This window comes from Oryctolagus cuniculus, chromosome 6 (assembly GCF_051225735.1).
Source record: "Oryctolagus cuniculus isolate XC-2025 breed Fujian yellow rabbit chromosome 6, ASM5122573v1, whole genome shotgun sequence".
Taxonomy (NCBI): domain Eukaryota; kingdom Metazoa; phylum Chordata; class Mammalia; order Lagomorpha; family Leporidae; genus Oryctolagus; species Oryctolagus cuniculus.
Window position 1 is genome coordinate 7,092,334 of NC_142872.1, and position 19,138 is coordinate 7,111,471.

The 19,138-nt window shown below is 56.1% G+C and overlaps 1 long non-coding RNA gene across 2 annotated transcripts in view; it reads right to left on the reverse strand.

Moving 5' to 3' along the window:
* Positions 1 to 18,103, reverse strand: part of LOC138850118 (uncharacterized) — a 115,167-nt gene extending 97,064 nt beyond the window's left edge. For both annotated transcript variants that reach the window (XR_016235060.1, XR_016235061.1), the window contains exon 1: positions 17,104 to 18,103. This is a non-coding gene — a long non-coding RNA (uncharacterized LOC138850118). The remainder of the gene's footprint in view (positions 1 to 17,103) is intronic.
* Positions 18,104 to 19,138: the final 1,035 nt, after the last annotated feature.

Below are 19,138 nucleotides of genomic sequence, written 5' to 3' on the forward strand. Positions count from 1 at the left end.
ACCAGACACTTTCTGGCGCAAAGTCCTCTTGTGGGCGAAGCGCCACAAGTGGCAACCAAATGCTTATGTGGGCTTCTGGAACCTTCTGGAGCATGCTCAGAACCATGGGAGAAGCAACTTGGAGAGGAGATGTGAAAGCACAGAACTGGACATCTGTCTTCCTCCCCAAGCGGACAGAAATGCAAGCAGTCATTCTAGGAGCCAAACATCACTGTGTGACTGCACGACAAAGACTTGGAATTTTGTTGATGCCTGTAACATTTCCAGGTAGACACACAGGGAAGGCGATGTTTGCTGACTGGAGACACAGGATTCTTCCACCACCGCCTCACTGTTTTGAAAGATTTGCTGTTATTCGTTCAAAGCGTGTTAAAGGACCCTCGCTCGGCACTTTGCTCCAGGACGGGCAGAGGTAGAGAAAGCGTCCCAAACTCAGAGGCTACAGCAGGGACCCAGCCCACGGCAGGTCCTCAACTGGCTGACGTCATCAACAACCGCAGTTTATTCAGCAGGAACAGGTGGATCCGAATCCGGGTCACACACAGCCCCCTCCTCTCTCTCTGGAACCCGCCCTGCCCACCACCTGCATGGCTGCACAGAAAGAACAGTGGGAAGCCAGAGGCCACGGGCTGGGGCTGCCCTGGGTGCAGCCCCCTCTCGGGGCAGGGCACAAGGCCTGGCAGTTCCACGTGCTGTATGCCTGGGCCCCTTACACAGGTTACCTCATGGCAGCTCAGAGGGGGCCCTGCTGGTCTCTGTGGCTTCAGAGAGACAGAGAAAGAGACAGACAGACAGACATCATCCATTTGCTGGGTCACTCCCTGAATGGCCTTCACGGCCAAGGCTGGGCCAGGCCACATCCAGGAGCCTGGAACTCTGTCGGGTCTGCCACATCGTGTGGGTGGCAGGGGCCCAAGCACTCGAGACATCTTCTGCTGCCTTCCCAGGTGCATTAGAAGGGATGCAGATGGGAAGTGGAGCAGCCAGGACTCGAACCAGCAATCTCAAAGGCTCTGGCATCACAGGCTGCGGCTTGACCTGCTACATCACAGCGCAGGCCCCACTCTCTGAAACCCTCACCCAGGGCCTGCGTCCAGGGCTGTAAGCTGAGGTGGCGGGGAGCGGGGGACCGCCCTCTCCCTCTTGCTCCTAACCTCACTTGCATTGGGGTCAACCTAATTTCAGGGGTGGCCTGGATCCCCTTCAGCTCCAGTTAATTGGCAGGGCTGCCCTACATTTCCCTTTCGAGAGCGACTATTTGCAGGCCCCACGTCACCAGGGCACAAACATCTTTCTAAGTGGTGCTGTTTCGGCTAATTAAGGAACTCGGAGCGTGGAGCCAGCCAGGAGGGCAGCCCGACTCAGCCTCGCTGGCTCCCCTACCAACATGGGCCCCGGCCCCTCAAAAAAGGGGACAGCGAACGGCAGCCGGCGCCACACCTGAGCTGGCTGGTGCACATCAGAACACAGCTTCTGTCCGACCTGGTCATGGGGTTTCTGCAACCGCCATCTGTTTGTACTCATCAGAAAAGTCTCTGCCTCTTCTCCCCGTCAGGGTGCAGACACGTGCCCTCTCAGACACCCCAGGACACCCCCTCCCCAGCAGAGGAGGCACGGGCCTAATTGTAGGGCCTAACAGTTGGCACGCAATCAGAACTCCTTACTCTGGGCTCCGAGGAGAATGGCATATTAATGAGTAGAAAGCGCAGCTCCCGCGGATCAGGAGTCCGCACCTGGCCAGGGCCTGCAGGAGCTCCGCCCACTTCAGGGCCTCTGGTCTCAGACAAGCAGATGAGCACCCGCAGCCCACCTTCAGCCCGGGGCCCAGAGCCCCCTCGAGCTGCTCCCGTGGGGAGTCGACCCGCAGTCTACCGTGGGTGGCGATCGGAGGTGTTTCATCAAGACAGCTATTACCCAGAAACACGCAGCCCCTTCCCGAAAAGAAGTTACGCAGGCGTTCAAGCCTGGGCTGGAAGTACGTTACTTCTGCTTCTGCCGTAAAATGTGCGGATCAGAAGTGCAGGGTGGGGTGAACGACGCCGGTCCACGGCTCCGGCGACAGCCCAACCGCAAGAAAGAAAGCGAACCAGCTTGCGGCCTCCCACCAGCGCCCTGCTGAGAACAGGGGCGGTCCGCCAGCCTGGTGCCACCTGTCACATCTTCCTCGGGCGGTGTCCAGCCTCGCCGGAGTACACCCCACATGCAGCCCAGCGACATCATAAAAAATATGACGCATTTATCAAAGCACAAAAAGATGACCCAAATGGAAGATCTCTGTGAGTGAGATCCCAGTGGAAAGAACGGGCCATCACAGAAGGAGGTACCTCTCTCTGAAGGGAGGAGAGAACTTCCACTTTGACCATGACCTTGTCTAAATAAGATCGAAGTTGGCAAACCCAAGAGGCTTCCATAGCCTTGGCAGCTCATGGCAAGAGCCTTGGGTGATTACTGACGTCATAAATAAGAGTGTCAATTGTTAAATCAACAACAGGAGTCACTGTGCACTTACTCCCCATGTGGGACCTCTGTCCTTAATGTGTTGTACTATGTGAATTAACGGTAAAACTACTTCTCAAACAGTACTCTATACTTTGTGTGTCTGTGTGGGTGCAAACTGATGAAATCTTTACTTAGTATATACTAAGTTGAACTTCTGTATATAAAGGTAATTGAAAATGAATCTTGATGAAGAATGGGATGGGAGAGGGAGTAGGAAATGGGATGGCTGCGAGTGGGAGGGAGGTTGTGGGGGAAGAACTGCTATAATCCAGAAGTTGTACTTTTAAAATTTATATTTATGAAATAAATTTTTTTTTTGACAGGCAGAGTGGATAGTGAGAGACAGAGACAGAGAGAAAGGTCTTCCTTTGCCGTTGGTTCACCCTCCAATGGCCGCCACGGCTGGCGTGCTGAGACCGGCGCACCGTGCTGATCCGATGGCAGGAGCCAGGTGCTTATCCTGTTGGGAAAGCCAAAGACACAGACACTGGCAGAGCAGGAATAATCACCCACACGACTCAGCGCACAGAACAACCTGGCCTGGAGCCTAAGGCCAACGGGAACAAAGTCCCACAGCCATCAGCGCACTGCCTTGGTTACTTTTCTACCTGTAGACACACCCCAAGTCCTGAAGCTCCAGCGCTGAGGCTGCTGCTTGCCAGCCCTGACCCTGGTTTCTGCACACAGCCCAGAGAGGACCCGTTTAAGTGCAGTAAACAAATCACATCAGCTGCCTGGGGCGTAGTAGCAGATGGATCGGTCAACCTCCCCTTGCTGTAGTGCACCGTCCGAGGCAGGCTAACTGTGCAAAGCAAAGTGTAGTCAGCACACCGTCTCCGGGCCTGAGCCTCCACACAGCAGGGCACAGACGCTGGGGAGGGCCCCTCCCCCAGGCTGCACCACCGGGTGTGGACAGCAATGGCGGGAGAGGACGCGGGAGCCAGAGGCAAACTCGGGGTTGGCTCAGGCTTTAACAACAACTCCGTGTGGAAAAGTCACTCCAGGAGCCCAGCAGTGCTTCCCAGGCAGTGACCTCATGACCCAAGGACCTCCCACCAGCCCCATCTCCGCCACACAGGGACCCTGGGGACAAAGACCACCCATACCCGAGCAACCGGTCATCGCTGTGAAGTAAGAGCCAGAAACAGCTCAAGTATACAAAGGGCACATTGACAAGCCCATGGAAAGTGGGATTAAAAGATAATATTGGTGCAAAAAACAATTGAAATCCACACCGGTTTCTCATAGCATGCATTGTCCATGAACTTTTTGAAGACCGCTCGCACAAGGACAGTCTGACCTAAAATGCAGCTTGTTTGATATGATCGCTTCATTCATGAGAGCTGGCATAAACACCAACATTTTGGCAGTGGTCCTATCTAGACAGTGAATTGTTATAACATTCATTCTTTCCAAAGTTTCAAAAGTACATATATACTACTATATAATCCCTCCTGAAAGGAACAATTTATGGGGCCAGTGTTGTGGCATGGTGGGTTAAGCCACCACCTCTGATGACAGCATCCCATAGGGGCACTGGTTCAAGTCCCAGGTGCTCTGCTTCCAATCCAGCTCCCTATCAATGCAGCTGGGAAAGCAGCAGAATACAGCCCATGTACTCGGGTCCCTGCCACCCATGCAGGAGACCTGGATGAAGCTCCTGGCTTTGGCCTGGCCCAGTTCTGGCCATTGCAGTCATCTGGGGAGTGAACCAGTGGATAGAAGCTCCCCCCACCTCATTCTTTTAAATAAATAAATTCTCTGTCTGTCTATAACTCTGTCAAACAAACATTTAAAAACAAGAATATTCTACTTCCAAATAGTATGTTAATATGTACGTCTTTACCGCCTCATGAAATATTTATACTTCAGTACCAAGATGGTATCTAAGATCTGTGAACCTAAAAGACATTTAAGATCTTATCCCCTTCTCAACTGAATGAACAAGATATAATGGCAAGCAGTGTCATTAACATACTACGGAACACTGAAGTATTCTTAGAACTGCTGTGTTAAGAAAACTTGTTGGGGCCAGCACGGTGGCGTAGCAGGTAAAGCTGCCGCCTGCAATGCCAGCATCCCATATGAGTGCCAGTTCAAATCCCAGCTGCTCCACTTCCAACCCAGCTTTCTGCTGTGGCCTGGGAAAGCAGTAGAAGATGGCCCAAGTCCTTGGGCCCCTGCAGCTGTGTGGGAGACCAGGAGGAAGCTCCTGGCTTCGGATGGGTGGGGCTCCAGCCGTTGTGGCCAACTGGGGAGTGAACCAGTGTGGGGAGCAACCCGGACTGGACTGAGTTACTGGAATTAAGACTTATTCTATGCATCTGCTCTCCCACAATATGGCGCTGGGAGAGGAGGCAACAGCTTCTACCCAGCTGCCTCTCTCCAACTTGACAAGCTGCAGGACCTGCTCCTGATTGGAGGAGAGCAGCGTACTCGGCGTGTGGGCAGCCGAGTTAGGATTGGCGGAGGAGGACTATAAAGGAGGAGACAACATGCACCAGGAACATCTGAGGGGAACATCTGAGGGAACACCTGTGCAGCCCCCGAGAGAGCCGGCCGGCGGTGTGCCGCTCCCCTGCGGAAGTGGGGAATGTGGCAGGGGGAACCGCCCCTCCACGGAGGTGGAAGGGTTGGTAGCCAACCCGGGAAGAACCAGCAGCAAACCCCGGGAGGGCCGAGCAGACGAAAGAACAGCGCAGGGTCCTGTGTCGTTCCTCCACGAAGACGGGGAGCGACATAATGGTGCCGTGACTCGGATAGCAAACTTAGGAGGGAAGAAATGGGAAGAACTGGGAAAATACCGGAGAGAGAGACTAGCAAACAGCCTAGGGAAAAGCCGGACGAAAAAGGTGCCGGAAGAAGCTATTGAAAGCCTAGGCATAGACTCGGATACGGACTGTGGGAAAGAAGTTAGGATTTAAAGTGAAAGCAAGAAGAAACTTAGACTCAGATACGGACTGCAGGTTGAAAGTGAAAGTGAAACCTATAAGAAACTTAGACTTGGATACGGACTGTGGGGAGAGGCCAGGAGAAATGAGGGAGGAATATTGTTGGAAGAAAACTTAGGGAAATATACCGGGTAGAGAAAAATATGTTAGGGAGGATGTAGCCGCAGGGGCAGGCTGAGGCGGAGACGAAAGCTACTTTGGGATTCGTCGAGTTAGCCCGGGGAATAAGGGGCGAAAAGTTAAAACCAGAAGCGGAAACGTAAGCCAGGTTGAATTCGCCAGGTTAGCCTGGGGAACTTGGATTGAATGCTAGTGGCGGAAAGGTGAGCTGGGGCTGTGTGACTCGCGGAGGCTGCCGCGCGCAGAGAGAGTGTGCGGGGCACAAGTAGATAGGGAACGCTGGGCTAGTGCGAGGCCATGGTGCGGGCGCGAAGCTGGGAAGCCGCGCAGATGAGAGAAGCTAGCTGAAGCGGCTCAGAGCCGGGAAGCCACCGAGAAGCAGCCTCGGGGCGGGCGCCGGGAAGCCGCAGGGATAAGAGAAACAGAAGTTTTAGAAGTAAAATGAGAGAAATAGGAATGCTGGTAGATAGAAGTAAAATAGGAGAAATAGGAATGCCCGGAGATAGAGAAATAGAGAAAAGCCTCCCCTCAACATGGCAATGAGAGAGCTTGGATTCGGTCTGCCTGATTAGGGAGGTGGTGAGCACCTGTGGGCGGCTAGCAGCTTATGCGCCGCAGGTCACCGAAGACAGGCACGAATTAACATCAATAAGTCTCCCCACAATACCGCAATGAGAGAGCTTGGATTCGGTCTGCCTGATTAGTAAGGCGGTAAGCACCAGCAGGCAGCTCGACCAGAGTATGGGCTGCAGGTCACCGAAGACAGGCACGTTATCAACACCAATAAGTCTCCCCACAAGACGGCAATGAGAGGGCTTGGATTCGGTCTGCCTGATTGCTAGGACTTGTAAGCACCTGCAGGCAGTTCTAGCAGAGCAGAGCATGCGCTGCAGGGCACCGAGCTCAGGCACACATCAGCGCCTAAAAACCTCCTCACAACATGGCGAAGAGAGGACCCGGATTCTGTTTGCCTGATTGATAGGACTTGTAAGCACCTGTGGGCAACTCTAGCAAGCAGAGCAGAGTGTGTGCCGCGGGACACCGAAGACAGGCGCGTATCAACGCCAAAAAAAATAAAAAGAAAGGGGGATCTGTGGGGAGCAACCCGGACTGGACTGAGTTACTGGAATTAAGACTTATTCTATGCATCTGCTCTCCCACAATATGGCGCTGGGAGAGGAGGCAACAGCTTCTACCCAGCTGCCTCTCTCCAACTTGACAAGCTGCAGGACCTGCTCCTGATTGGAGGAGAGCAGCGTACTCGGCGTGTGGGCAGCCGAGTTAGGATTGGCGGAGGAGGACTATAAAGGAGGAGACAACATGCACCAGGAACATCTGAGGGGAACATTTGAGGGAACACCTGTGCAGCCCCCGAGAGAGCCGGCCGGCGGTGTGCCGCTCCCCTGCGGAAGTGGGGAATGTGGCAGGGGGAACCGCCCCTCCACGGAGGTGGAAGGGTTGGTAGCCAACCCGGGAAGAACCAGCAGCAAACCCCGGGAGGGCCGAGCAGACGAAAGAACAGCGCAGGGTCCTGTGTCGTTCCTCCACGAAGAGGGGGAGCGACAAACCAGCAGATGGAAGACTTTCTCTCTCTATCTCTCTCTCTCTCTGCCTCTCCTTCTCTCTCTATGTAACTGACTTTCAAATAAATAAATAAATATTTTTTTAAAAAAGAAAGAACAGCTTCATAAATAAATGCAGATCACGTTACCAGCACTCGTTATCTTACAAAACAGTTAGCTCCCCAGTACTGGCTGCATTTAAGCAGAGCCTGGAAGATCTACAGAGGACGGGAATTTGGCTTGCCCAGCCACTAAGGGGCCTTCCAGGATCCTGCGCTTCTTGAAAGAACGTGGACTTGAACGTGCCCCTTTCTCTGCCACCTCTGGTAAGCTCGCAGGCATGTCAGGAAGTGTCCAGGGTGTGCTAAGACGCCAGCGTTCCTGTTTCACCACGTCCTGTGGTCGGCGCTGTGCCTCTGCCCGCCTGGGCCACGGGGTGCCCAGATGCTGGCCACACGTCACCCAGGTGCTTCCGTGAGGGTGCTTTTGCATGAGAATCACACTTGGTAGATTCGTATCGTCACATTAGCGTGGTAGTTAACACGAGACACCAACCTGGTGGACTAGGGGAACGCGTACAAGCCCAGAAAAGCATTATTATGGGGGTGGGTGTCTGCAAGGCGTTTCCAGGCAGGAACACCGGCCTCAGCGTGGGTGCCACCCCGGACTGGGGGAATCTGGCAAGAATAAATACAGAATGTGGGTGGGACACATTGGACTTCACCTCGGACGTGGTTACAGCTCCAGGCTTGCTGGCCTCTGCACCCCAGGACTTACAACCCCCTGCTGGTCCTCGGGCTTTGGGCTGCGAGCTGAGGCTGCACCCCCGCCTTCCCCGGCTCCCAGACCCTCAGACTTGAGCAAAGACACACGACCGGCCCGCAGAACACCTCTCGAGGGACTTCTCACCAGCCGCGACTGTGGGAGCCAGTTCTCCTAAGCCCCCTCCTCTGGTCCATGCTGCTCTCTAGGAAGCCTGACGGTGGCTCCGGGAGGTCAGCACAGGACCTGGGGAGGGACAGCCTGGGGGCCTCAGGCAGTGAGCTCGAGGCCCGCGCTGCACAGAGATGAGCCTTTCTCCCGAGGAGTGCTCTTCCATCTCGTCGACACCATTGCGTGCCTGGTCCCGAGCCTGCTGACGCCCACTGCAGACGGAGACTTCCCAGCCCCACAGTCGCGCGGGCCCATTCCTTACGGTCTCACACACGCGTGCATGCACACACACACACAGACACGCATGCACACACGCACATGCGTGTCCTCGTGTTGCTCTGTTTCTCTGGAGCCTCCAGGCTAACACGGCCGCTGTCTCGAAGAGCTCTGCTGTCCTCACAGCCCACCCTCCAGACGCTGGGAGGGTCCCGAAGCTCGGACGTCCGTTCTCTCCTCTGCATCCCTCCCTCCGTGGCTCAGCTCAGCCGGTCAGGCGACTTGAAACACACTCCTCCATCTGGTGACGGCCTCCAGAATTCCACGTAGCCCACGCTGTCGCTGCAACGCAGGTGCCACCACACTGGACACCTGCTCAGATGCCACCACACTGGATGCCTCTGCCTGATGCCACCACACTGGACACCTGCTTGGATGCCACCACACTGGACGCCTCTGCCCGATGCTACCACACTGGACACCTGCTCGGATGCCACCACACTGGACGCTTCTGCCCGATGCTACCACACTGGACACCTCTGCCCAGATGCCACCGCACTGGACACCTCTGCCCGATGCCACCACACTGGACACCTGCCCAGATGCCACCACACTGGACGCCTCTGCCTGATGCCACCACACTGGACACCTCTGCCCGATGCCACCACACTGGACACCTGCCCAGATGCCACCACACTGGACGCCTCTGCCCGATGCCACCACACTGGACACCTCTGCCCGATGCCACCACACTGGACACCTGCCCAGATGCCACCACACTGGACACCTGCTCAGATGCCACCACACTGGACGCCTCTGCCCGATGCCACCACAATGGACTCCTCTGCCCGATGCCACCACACTGGACACCTGCTCGGATGCCACCACACTGGACACCTGCTCGGATGCCACCACACTGGACGCCTCTGCCCGATGCCACCACACTGGACACCTGCTCGGATGCCACCACACTGGACGCCTCTGCCCGATGCCACCACACTGGACACCTCTGCCCGATGCCACCACACTGAACGCCTCTGCCCGATGCCACCGCACTGGACGCCTCTGCCCGATGCCACCACACTGGACACCTCTGCCCGATGCCACCACACTGGACACCTGCCCAGATGCCACCACACTGGACACCTGCTCAGATGCCACCACACTGGACGCCTCTGCCCGATGCCACCACAATGGACTCCTCTGCCCGATGCCACCACACTGGACACCTGCTCGGATGCCACCACACTGGACACCTGCTCGGATGCCACCACACTGGACGCCTCTGCCCGATGCCACCACACTGGACACCTCTGCCCGATGCCACCACACTGAACGCCTCTGCCCGATGCTACCACACTGGACACCTGCTCGGATGCCACCACACTGGACGCCTCTGCCCGATGCCACCACAATGGACTCCTCTGCCCGATGCCACCGCACTGGACGCCTCTGCCCGATGGGTCCAAGCACAGCTCCGCCTCCCACTCTTCGGCAGGGCTTCGCTGTGTTGCCTTCAAATACCTCCCAAACCTGTGCACTTCTCCACGGGCCTGCTTCCACGCCTGCTCCCACGGTCTCTTCTCCATCGAACCCCACTGAGCGACTTCCGTAGCAGTACGCGCCGGGGCCTCCCCTCTCGCCCAGGATAACATCCTGACTCCTCACACGGCTCCGGGCCCCGTGGCCTCCTCACCTCTCTCTGTCCTTTGCTCCTGCCGCTCCCCTACCCTGGCCTCTGTGCTGCTGCCGGGAAACCCGGCCCGCCCCCACCTCCAGGCCTGCTCTGTATCTGGCTGGGAAGCACTGAGTCAGCTCACTTTTCTCGCCAACACCCTCCTCCTGCCTGACGCAGTGCTGGAAGACAGTCTCGGCCCGGCACCCAGGCCTTATCTCCTGGAACCCTGTCCCCCTCGCCTAGGGCGCACCTGCCCCACCCCCACCCAGCACCCTCTCTGCAGGAACCCGGTTGCGTGAGTTAGTCGTCTCCTACTCCTCCTGTCTTCCACGGCCTTTCTCTTCAATAGTTTGCTTTTCCTTCTGTCCCCCTGTGAGTTTCGTGCCGAGATGACAGGCCCTCCGCTGCCACCGAGGACGTGGCACAGCCGTCACAGCTTCCTGTGCAGAATGGCACGTGTGGGAGCCCAACGCCCCTCCTCCTCCCCCGTCTCCTCACTCTCCGTATGTCAAACCGGGCCCAGGTTCTGCCCAGACCCCGCCCCGGCCCACACCTCTACGGCAGATCCCAAGTGAGCGAGTGGCATTTCTTTGGGCCATGGATACTTTCAAAGAGAAGAGGGGCAACACAACTGAGTAGGGACTTCAGAGACCACAGAGGGCACACAGCTGCCGTGGCAGGCCGAAGACAAAGGCAGCTGGAGGGACTAAGAGCAGCAGCCATGGGAGCCCACCCGCCATCTACAGCCGTCGCTACGCCGAAGCTCAACACAGGCACCCTCTTAGGCATCGAGAGAGCATGGAGTCTCTTCCAACCTTCTTTTGCTAAACAGTCGCACCGATTTTCTTAAAATCAGCATCCGCTACAGAAAAGAAATGGCTGGGGGTTCAGGGCGTCCAGCGGCACCGTCAGCAAACCCGGCAGAAAAGGGAGTTTAGCTACCGGGATCTGCTAGCCAATCATCGCAAGGAAGAGCTGAGGCAGGGGTCAGGGGGCCGGACCCAGGCTCTGGGACCGCGCGCGGGCAGGCGCGACCCGCGGGTGAGGCGCCCCTGCTGCGGCAGGAGCTGCGGCCACCCGAATGCCCGTTCCAAATCTGTGCATCCCAGACAGCGCTGCCGGACAGCCCCCCCCCGAGCTGCAACCTGGCCGACAGGGGCCCGCGGCCCGGACAGTCCTGAAGCTGACGCGAGAAGACAAGAAGGGGTGGCTCAGGGTGGGTGCGGAGGGGAGGCTGGGTGCACGTCCGCTGGAGACCACGGGGCACTTCCTCCAAAGCTGTTCTCGCTCGGGTCAGTGTCTTAAAGCATTAATTTGACGGCAGTTAACAGCGTAAGGGGCTTGGCTTAGGTGCCAGGAGCAGCTCACTGGCACGGTGACTGTTGGGGAGGTGCCCGTCCCTGGCGCTGCACCCAAGGTCCAGCTCCCTCCCCCGCAGCCAGCTCCCTCCCCCAGGCCTCGGGCTCCTCGCAGCGCACATGCGCCCTGCGCACTCAGCTGCACCAGAACCTCTGCATTTCTTGAAGACCCTTAAGGTAGACATTGCTACTGTGCTTTTCTCTGTGTGTGACCAAAAATAATAAATAAATAAATAAATGTAAAGGGAAGCCTTTTAAAGCTTGCATGTAAGCAATGTCATCCGCCCTCACGGGAGTCTGTGCGCGTGGCGGTCGCCACGGCCCGGCCTCAGGAGGCGCAGAGGGACTGGGTGGGGGTCCGGAGGGTGGGCGACAAGGGGAGGACGCTTCCCGTGTGCCCCGGGCTCCGCCGCCTCCCCTCACTCCAGCGGGACGGCCTGCAAGCACCACCCTGAGTCCTTGAAGCCTCCCAGCCCCCCTCGCTGGCACGCGGCTCCAGGAAGAGCCCCCACCCCCACCCCAGCTTGCCCAGGCACCGCGCAGGGCCATAGGAACACAGAACCCTGGAACAACCTCCTTAACACCCCAACACTTGTGCGCGGTGTGCAAGGCCTGATCAGGGCCCCTGCCAACCTGCAGCCCAGGCACTGGGTCCTTGCCACTCCTTGAAATACCAGCTGACAGCTGAGAGCTGCCACTCTCCCCACCCCCGCCCTCCCAGCATTGCACAGCTTGCTCTGCTGGGACAGGAGGTCCTTGGACCGGCCTTCAGGGGCCTCTGACTATACCTCCAATCCAGTCCCGTGTCCACCCCGTCTCCCTCCAAATGGGGATTTTCTGCAGAGCACGCCTTCTGGAATTTTCTCATCTCTTGACCAGCCACGCAGCAGCCACGGATCACCCAGCGCACGCCCCGGGAATACCAGCTGAACGAGCGCGTGTGCTTCTGAACACAAGGTCTGCCCCGTGTCTGCATGGAGACTGAGCGCTGAAAATCCAAGCTGAGGTGGAGTAACAGCAAACCACAGGGACCAAGGAGGCCCCAGCTGTCTCACGGGGTCTCCCACATGCTCACAAGGCACAGGTCCCCCAGGGACGGCCAGGAACGCCCGGCTCTCCGGCAAAGGGCAACACCTGAGGTCAAGACATGCCAAGGATGCAGACGGAGGAAACCATGGAGCCAGACCTTCTTCACGCCCGCGGCTGTCTGGGCATCGCACGTGGCGCCCAGCCCTGCAGGCAGCGGCCTGAGAAGCAGACGGGCCTCGCCTCCAGCGTCATTGGCGGCTTCCACGTGCACTCAAGCCCCTCCCCTCCCTGTCTGCAGAGCCGAGAGACACGCCTCCCCCGCGGTGCTGGGGAGAGCTCTGCAGAGGCCGGCCCCTCAGCCAGAGGGGTCCCTCAGCCGTGCAGCTCCTTCCCGGTCACCGTGGGACACAGCCGAGCCACGCAGGCATCACCACGGGATGCCCTCCTCTGTGGCTGACAGCAGCGTTAGATTTGGAAAATTCAGTGCCATCGCCGAAATGACAAGTGCTTTCCTCAGAATGAATCAGGAATTCTGTTTCTTAGCAACACCCCTCCCACAGGCAACAAAAGGCGAACATTATTCCAACATTATTCCCTGGGGGCATTAGGGAGCCGGCTCCCTCCGAGGCCAGGCGGAATCAGGGATCCATTACGGCCTCTGAAAGACACCACAGTTGAGAGTCTGTGTGCAAAACGTTCGACAGGCTTAGCAGGGCTCCCCCTCCAGGGCCTGCATTTCAGGGCCTTGTTTTAAAGACGTCCAGGAATTTGAATGCATCAGGTCTTTTTTTTTAATTTTATTTTTATTTTTATTTTTGACAGGCAGAGTGGACAGTGAGAGAGACAGAGAGAAAGGTCTTCCTTTTTGCCGTTGGTTCACCCTCCAATGGCTGCTGTGGCCGGCGCACCGTGCTGATCCGAAGGCAGGAGCCAGGTGCTTCTCCTGGTCTCCCATGGGGTGCAGGGCCCAAGCACCTGGGCCATCCTCCACTGCACTCTCTGGCCACAGCAGAGAGCTGGCCTGGAAGAGGGGCAACAGGGACAGAATCTGGCGCCCCTACCGGGACTAGAAGCCGGTGTGCCAGTGCCACAAGGCGGAGGATTAGCCTAGTGAGCCGTGGCACCAGCCGCATCAGGTCTTATGGCCTGGCTTATCATGACTCACAATGAGGAATGAAGCCTTCTGATTGCACGCTCTTTCCTCCTCCTGTCTCCCAGGCTCAGTGTTCAAGATCCCGCGAGCTTACCCGTCTCGCATACCAGCTGCACTCTCCAGTTTTACATCCTAAATCCTAGAAAATGAAAACGCTACATCGGGGGGCAGGCATGTGGCACCGTGGTTAATGCTCTGCTTGGGATGCCCACATTCCATGCTGGAGTTCCCGGTTCGAGTTCTGGCTCTGTTTCCAACCCGGCTTCAGGCTAATGTGCACGCAGGGAGGCAGCAGGCAATGGCTAAGCCACACGGGTGCCCGTCACCCGCATGGGAGATCTGGACTGAAGCCTGGGCTCCCAGCTCTCCCCTGGCCAGTCCAGCCCTTTGCGGGCATTTGGGGAGTGAGCCAGCACACAGAAGCTCTCTCTCTGTCTCTCTCTCCCTGCCTTTCAAATAATATAAAATAATTTTCAATTGAAATTTCTGATCAAGTATAAAAATAAGCTAATTGTAAATGTAAAGTTAATTTAAAGGTTAAAAACCAAATCAACTTAGTATCTATAATATTTTAATGGTCCCCTTTGGCATCAAATAATAGCAGTCACATTTATTAAGAAATAATTCTGTGCCAGGTGCTCTGTTAGCCTTTTAAATGCTTCTACTCCTCATAGCAACTGTGCGAGATAAATACTAATCCTCATTAGCCGTGGAACTGTTAACCACGCTGACAGGTTAACGAGCCAGCTCCGGGTCACAGGGCTCCAGGTGATCTGTTGTGTTTCCCCTGATCTCTGACTCACAGCTCCCTCTCTTCCGTGTTCTGCTCATCACTGCCTTTGACCTGCTCCATGGAATCTGAATCGACACGACGCGGAACCGTCCAGGACTAGGAAGGCAGCGTTCGGTAGCTGTGCCAGCAAGCCAGAACACACCAGAAGGAACACCTGACCCTTGCACACGGCCACTGCACGTTTCAATGATGTGGGAAAGCCCCAGGTCGCTGGGGGTAATCCTGACGAACTGTCCCCGGCTGTGTGATAAGCAGGGTGAGCCACGTCTTCGCTGTGCCGGCACCTGTCACTCCTGCGGGTGACCCGGCGACGGCCAGGCCAACAGATGACTTCCGGCGGCAAGGCCCCATGAGTGGAAGTGCGCTCCTGCTGAGGCATCCGACTGCTCAGACACCTGACACGGAGGTGCCACTCAAACAGGTCTTGTCGCTCACTGTAACAGGGCACTTGGGCATCGGGGGAGGCAGCGCTCTTGCTGTACGTGGAAATGCACGTGTACATGTGTGTACGCACGTACGCGCACGAGTCTGTCTATACTGATGGACAATACTACATGGAATGTCTTAGGGATCGGTATATTAAATGGAGTGCTGGCCGGCGCCGCGGCTCACTAGGCTAATCCTCCGCCTAGCGGCGCCGGCACACCGGTTTCTAGTCCCGGTCGGGGCGCTGGATTCTGTCCCGGTTGCCCCTCTTCCAGGCCAGCTCTCTGCTGTGGCCAGGGAGTGCAGTGGAGGATGGCCCAGGTGCTTGGGCCCTGCACCCCATGGGAGACCAGGAGAAGCACCTGGCTCCTGCCATCGGATCAGCGCGGTGCGCCGGCCACAGCGCGCCGGCCGCGGCGGCCATTGGAGGGTGAACCAACGGCAAAGGAAGACCTTTCTCTCTCTCTCTCTGTCTCTCTCTCACTGTCCACTCTGCCTGTCAAAAAAAAAAATAAAAAATAAAAAAATAAATAAAAAAAATGGAATGCTTATGATACACGAAACACCCGTTTTATCTTTTATCTACAGTTCATTGTTAGAGGCTAGCAGACACTGAATACTCAACAATAAACATTTAAGAATACATAAGAATAAAAATAAAAGTCAGGGGAGGGTTCTGGCCTAGAAGCTAAGACACTCGCAGTCCAGGTCAGAGCCTCTGGCTTCTGACTCCAGCTTCCTGCTAAGTGGACCCTGGGAGGCAGTGGTGATGGCTCCAGTCACGGGGTGCCTGCCACGCACACTGGGCCACTGCAGGAGGGCTGCCGGGCACTAGGCTGAGGGTCCCTGACCGCACACTGCAGACAGGACCCCCAGGGTCCTCAGCCCATCTCTGCCACCTCCCAGGCTGCTCCAAGCAGCAAAGCTCATGGTCAGAGCCGACTCTCAGCACAAGCAGACGCGTAGGTAATTTTACACTTTTCTCATCCGTGAACAGACGGTAACTGAATTCTAGGGAGAATATCAATAAAAGAATGACCTTGAATCAACTCTAATTCACAAACAGCCGATCCCTTAATAACTCTGAAACGAGAGGGGTGGGCTAGCTTAGGGCAGACGACTCCCTCACACCCAACAACGGGAAAATGTGCACAGAATATAAGCACCCAAAATCCTATTTTGCTGAGCTTGAAAGAAAGGACAACACTCGAGTTTCAGAAGGGAAGAGGGAAATTCGGAGTCCCAGCCACAGGACACGCGCTGACAGCAGCACCTGGGGCAGGAGGGCCTAATGGCTAGGGCCTGAGGAGACAGCTGAACCAAATTCCACACAGTAAGCCTGGGGCGGCCGTTCCTCGAGTGGAAGAGCCCAGCCTGCTGGAGCTGGGAGAGCAAGGATCGTTCGTGTCTGCCCGTCGCCCAGGTGGCGCTGAGAAACTAAATGCTCCCTCGCGTGGAGCGCAGAACTCGGGTTAACTCTACCCTCTTGACGTAGGACGCCCAGGCTGGGAACAGAACCAAGAAAACGGAGTGCAGAACGCGGGGACAGTGCTGGCTGCTCTGCAGGGTCCTCCCAGAGCCCTGGACACCCCACCGACTGCTGAGCACGGCGACACACACCCCAGCCTCCCGCGGGAGCCACAGCACGGGACACGGCCAACAGCAAGCCGGCTCCTTAGGCATGTGCACTCTGAGAAGGCTTCTTAAAAAAAAAACAGTTTATATGTTTGAAAGGCAAACTAACAGTGAGAGTGAGAGAGAGAGAGAGAGGAGAGAGACCTTCCATCACTCTCCAAATGGCTGCAACAGCCTGGACTGCAAAGCCCGGAGCCCGGGACTCCATGTGGGTCTCCAGCGTGGGAGACAGGAGCCCAGCGCTTGAGCTACCATATCACCTGCTTCCCAGGCTGCCTTAGCAGAAAGCTGGACTCGGAAGCCAAGCCAGGACTCAAACCCAGGCACTCCATGCGGTGGGAGCACCCCACGCGGGCTCTTAACAGCCAACAAACACCCTCCCTTCAGTTTCTCATTAGTGCACTCACCATCTGGCTGGGGCTCCAGCCTTCCCTTGACTACCCTGACACCAAACAAAGTCCTGGAGTTCTGCGTGCCCCGTCTTTCGGGGACACAGTTCAACCCAGGACACACGTTACAAATGCAGACGTAGCCACCGAGATACTTTGCTGAAGGATGGAACATAAAAACCCCAAACACAGGGAAAAGGAGTGACAGGCTCCTCTGACGTGGAAGGCCGGTAATACACAAGGCCGCGGAACTCGGCCCACACAGGTCGGAAACACTTGAACCCCAAACAGGTTAAAACGCAGTTGTTCAAAGGCGAATTCAGATTACAACCAAAACCAAGTCAACCAAGCGCACACCTACCGCTCCACTCGGGTCCTCCTGGCGTGGCCTCACTCTCCTACTGTCTTGTGCGGAGCCCCTCGGAGTGCGCAGCAGGGCCGGCCCCCCGGGCTGAGGGCTGCCAATTCACTGCACCCGCTGCACCTGCAGACTCTGAACAGAGATTACAGCGTGGGGGTGGGGGTGGGGGTGTTTGGATCCCCCTTTTCGGGGGGTACTGAAGGAATAACTTTCTCTAGACCAGTTTCAAGATGTTTTTAGTTTTTTAAAAATACTCTTAAATGACTTAAAAGATGAACAAAAGATCAAAACTGTGGGGTTCAATTTTGATTAGCTACTCATCCTCACTCTTCACCCGCCCATTGCACATCTTAGTGTCTCTGAAATTCCTGATGACCAAGCGTAGACCCCGTTCCCAACCTCATGAGTGCGGATTCTGAACACACAACCCAAAAACATCACTTGCACACCCTCACACTCAAAGGATAGCCCCTGCAATCTCATCTAAGTGCAAGTTTCAAAATAAAACATAAAATGTACATTCTGAGCACAATAATCATGTCCAGAGAAATGAAGAGTATTCCCTGTGCACTTTTCTAAGCTTCATTTTGATGAAAAGATGCCATAGCTATACAGCCCCAAGTGTCAACTGTGGTTTATCAAACGCACACAACAGCAACGTGCAAGCGTTAGCAATTTCAGCTCAAGACCTACCTCCGTTCTCAGCGTCAGAAGTCTCTACCCTTCAGAACAGAGTCGGGGATGAGCCTCGTCTGCCCCCACAAACCCCATACCCTTCACCGGCGGGGCTGTGCTGCTGCTCCCGACACCCCGACTCCCACATCGTGGGGCTTGATGCGATAAATTCCCCCAAACTCAGGTCTCATCCCTCGTAGACTCTTTCCCCGAGCCTTCCCCGACCTTGGAAGCAGGAAAGTTTAAGTGCTGGCACAGTGGCCCAGCAGTATTCTCTCCTGTCAAATTCCACAGACAGCACTAGGCCTGAGAAGCCAACACACACAACACTGAGTGCTACCAGGGTTAGAGTTACAGAGGGAGAGGGAGAGACAGACATCTCCCATCTGCTGCTTCTCTCCCCAAATGGCTGCAATGCCCAGGCTGGGCCAGGCCAAAGCCAGGAGCAAGAGCATCATCTGGGTCCTGCCCATGGGTGCAGTGGCCAAAGCACTTGGGCCATCTTGCGCTGCTTTCCTAGAGCATTTGCAGGGAGCTGCATCAGGAGCCAGGCCTTGAACCAGTGCTCATATGGGATGCCAACATTGTAGGCGGTGGCTAAACCTGCTGTGCCACAATGCCAGTCCCAGAATTTATTTTTTAAGATTTATTTATTTTTTAAGATTTATTTGAAAGTCAGAGTTATACAGACAGAAAGAGAGGCAGAGAGAGAGAAGTCTTCCATCTGCTGGTTCACTCCCCAAATGGCCGCAACGGCCGGAGCTGCGCTGATCTGAAGCCAGGAGCCAGGAGCTTCTTCTGGGTCTCCCACACGGGTGCAGGGGCCCAAGGACTGGAGCCATCTTCTGTGGCCATCTTCATCCGGCCACAGCAGAGAGCTGGATCAGAAGTGGAGCGCCGGGACTTGAATGGATGCCGGCACTGGAGGCAGCTTTCCAGCCCCCTGAAGTAACTTTCAATGTCTGTTTTGACAAGATTATGTAAGATTAAAGACCAAAAATAAGTACATAAGCCCTCTACTCTAGCAGATACATTTTCTCTGAGGTGTACTGGATTAGCGGCTCTGACACGGTGTGTGTGTGTGCCCCGGCCGGAAGAATGAAGTGTAGACAGCGGGAGTTTGGATCCTCACTGGCAGAGAAAGAAGCCACAAAGAGCAGAAGGGGAAAGCTGGAATCGAACCTTGCCTGTGGGTGAGGAGCGCAGGCCGACTGAACCTGCTCAGCTTCCTTGTCGACACACAGACACAGAAGTTGCCCCAAGTGTGTCTGTTCACATCTGTGCGTCTCGGCTCGTCCACGGACGTCTGGAGGCAGTGACGCCCCAACAGCAGCAAGCACATCCGGCACTCGATCCTGGA